Source organism: Euprymna scolopes, chromosome 4 (genome assembly GCF_053919585.1).
Source record: "Euprymna scolopes isolate OS-2025 chromosome 4, ASM5391958v1, whole genome shotgun sequence".
NCBI classification, from domain to species: Eukaryota; Metazoa; Mollusca; class Cephalopoda; order Sepiida; family Sepiolidae; genus Euprymna; species Euprymna scolopes.
Window position 1 is genome coordinate 2,837,501 of NC_136485.1, and position 3,142 is coordinate 2,840,642.

At 33.3% G+C, this 3,142-nt stretch overlaps 1 protein-coding gene across 4 annotated transcripts in view; it reads right to left on the bottom strand.

Annotated features, from left to right (window-relative positions):
* Nucleotides 1-534, bottom strand: part of LOC145266422 (uncharacterized) — a 442,016-nt gene extending 441,482 nt beyond the window's left edge. For all 4 annotated transcript variants that reach the window (XM_080122111.1, XM_080122092.1, XM_080122105.1 and 1 more), the window contains exon 1: nt 1-534. This exon is cut by the window's left edge and continues 902 nt beyond it. The gene's annotated coding sequence lies outside the window, so the exon portion shown is untranslated.
* Nucleotides 535-3,142: the final 2,608 nt, after the last annotated feature.

Genomic DNA, 3,142 nt, shown 5'->3' on the forward strand with positions numbered 1-3,142 from the left:
TTACATCACAATGAGTCGCTCACTGCAAGCAGATACATTACTGTTACCGCTGCTATTGCCGTCGCTCACATATTGTATCGACCAACGTGGCCGCGTATAAGCGCAACGCCAAGCATGCTTATACACTCACGGAAGAGGAAAGAACACTGATAACGTTAAACTTACAATTATTAATATACTCTTCGGCCTTTTCGGCTATGAAGAAAGTCTAACATTCGTTTAGTGTCATAAGTATCTCCTGCCTGTAAATACGCATGAATTAATAGTATTTACGGCATAAACCGTGTATTGCCTGTGTTTCCCAGCGTTGTAATAGGAGGGGACGAGCACAGCTCGATATAGAAATTATCAGGGTTTTTTTTTTCATTTTTCAAGGGAGTGATATTACTTGAGGAAAAGGTTTAGGGAGTGTGAGAGAGCGGTAACAAAATACCATGATGGTAGGTTATGGATGAAATCGAATTTTGATTATTTAAGATGACGAATCAACAATAATATATTTATCTTAGACTTAACGTGACCAAACCTAATCAGCGGGTAAGCAGTTCGGCTGTAATATGTTCTACTTATATATATATATATATATATATATATATATATATATATATATATATATATATATATATATATATATATATATATATAGGAAAGTAACATTGTTTATAGAAGGTTCGTTTACTTTTACGCACATATATAGAATACGGGAAAGTGTTGACAGTGGTTGAATCTGGATGAGTGTTTGTCGTAATATTTTTACAGCACGGACTACAATTTTTTTGGTTTTTTTCTCACGAGTGAAGACCAACATTTTACTCGGGGAAAACGTTTAAATGAGTGTAAAATGTACGTTGGGTCAACGCCGTAATAAGTGAGTATTTTGCTGGTCAATAATCAGAATGTGTTTATTAAGGATGGCAGATAAACAATATCATTTTTAAATTCAACTTAAAATCGACAAAGTTATAAATAGTAGAGAGCAGACCACCAGTATTGTGTTTCACGAAATTGAAGTTGCAGGAAATAAACTTCGTCATATAAATTTTGTAAGTTAATGAAAAAAAATGCTACAATATATTATTCTCAGAAAATCATTACACATGGGAATGACTGCTTAAACATAATAAACATTTTTTTCTAAATTATTTGACAATATTTTACAAAATGTTGTATACGTCACTGCTGATGAAATCATAATAAAATTATATGTTAATATATTGTCGCTGATTGTTTATTTTTTCGAAAATTATTATTTTAAATGCAATATGGATTCGCATTAGAGTAACATGTAAAACTCAAAAGTCTTGTACTATTGGTCTTCTAAAAAAATATAAAAAAGAAACGCGATATTTTGGGCCCACAGAAAATTTTATACTAACATAATATATCAGGCTATTCATCCCTCATAAAAATAATGCAAAATATTTTGAAATATTAATTATTTAAAATAACATTAAAATTAAAATATAAAATAAAGAAAATAAGATTTATAAAGCTCGTTTGAACATTGAGAATGGTTTGAAGTTATTATTGTACATAGCAAATGACAAACAAAAAATGAAAATATTGAAACAAGAATAAAAAAAAAATATGTGATAACAAATGGTGGCTTCGTAATACACTTTTTAGATGGTTTTTATGAGTTAATATAGCGCAAGATGCCAGAAAGAAAAACGATGTGTTCTGTTACAAGGTATTAGACGGGTGATGGGATGATTTATTAGGGAATGAGTAGTTCTCATTTTGCAATCACATGAAACCCTGATGGATGAAGATGCTTTAAATATATTTCAAACGCACACAAAAACACAGACGCACATACAGACATATACATGTACACACATACATATACACACACACATATATGCATACATATATATGTGTGATGATTGCAACGTCTTGTCAGACGAGTGCGACTCCCTTAGACACTTAACCCCAAAATGACTTCCATCGCCACAGTACCATTTTAATAGACAAATGCCTGAGGGAGTATCTATACACATATGATGTTACAGAGTCTTAGCTGCAGCTAAGTCTCTCTCTCTCTCTCTCTCTCTCTCTCTCTCTCTCTCTCTCTCTCTCTCGGTTCAAAATGTTGAGATCCAGCAACAAGCCAGAGTAAGGTACCCAGCAACAAGTTAAAATGCAGACCAGTTTAATGTGGGTATTGCTCCCCGCCTTGTGTTTTTTTTTTGAAATCCGAGATGTGCTTCTCCTAGAAAGGTTGCCTTCACCACGGCTTAGGGAAACCCTCTCCATTCCAACACACACATACATACACACAAGCACACACGGTGCTAGTTGGCCGTTGACCTCGAAAAAGGGTTCATTTGCCATTTGGAAGGTCTTGTTTTTAATCCTTCAGGGAACTAGCCACCCTCCTCACCAAACGTCTGGTGGGAGAACCAGTTTAGTCGCCGATGCCCCGACCATGAGGCATCTAGTACTGGGTTACATGGTACTAGTAGCATATGACATGACATGACAGACTATATATATATATATATATATATATATATATATATATATATATATATATATAATGGTAACTTCAACTTCAGAAGAAGGACAAAACTGTCTGGATAGATGACTCTATGACCGATTAAGATGAGATATTGATTAAAAAATAGAGAGATAAATGATTAAGTTACATTAAAAATTTACTACATTATTATGTCAATAATGAATAGGGTAATTAATATAAGTGTAAAGAAAATAATCCTCTTTATGCCATGGCATTGCAATGCTTAATAGTTCTCCTTAAAAGAGGAGAAAAACAGCATTTCATAAGTGTAAGAGCAATGGGATCTTGGGGAGGCTTATTGCCACTCAAATTCCAGTGAAGACCAATGACCGCCGACGGTGAGAAATCAATGGTAAGCCGCTGTTGCGATAATGCAGAGTAATTATCAAATGTTATGGAAAGAGGTGGAGATTACTGGAAACCTGGAGAGGATTGTTGTCACTCAGCTTCCAGGGAACACTACAGCTTATTTTAAAGGAGAGATCTTTGATGACCAGTGTGAAAGCTCCATGTGAGCCAATAATAATAATGATAATAATAATAATAATAATAATAGTAGTAGTAGTAGTAATAATAATGATGATAATAATAATAATAATAATAATAATAATAATAATAATT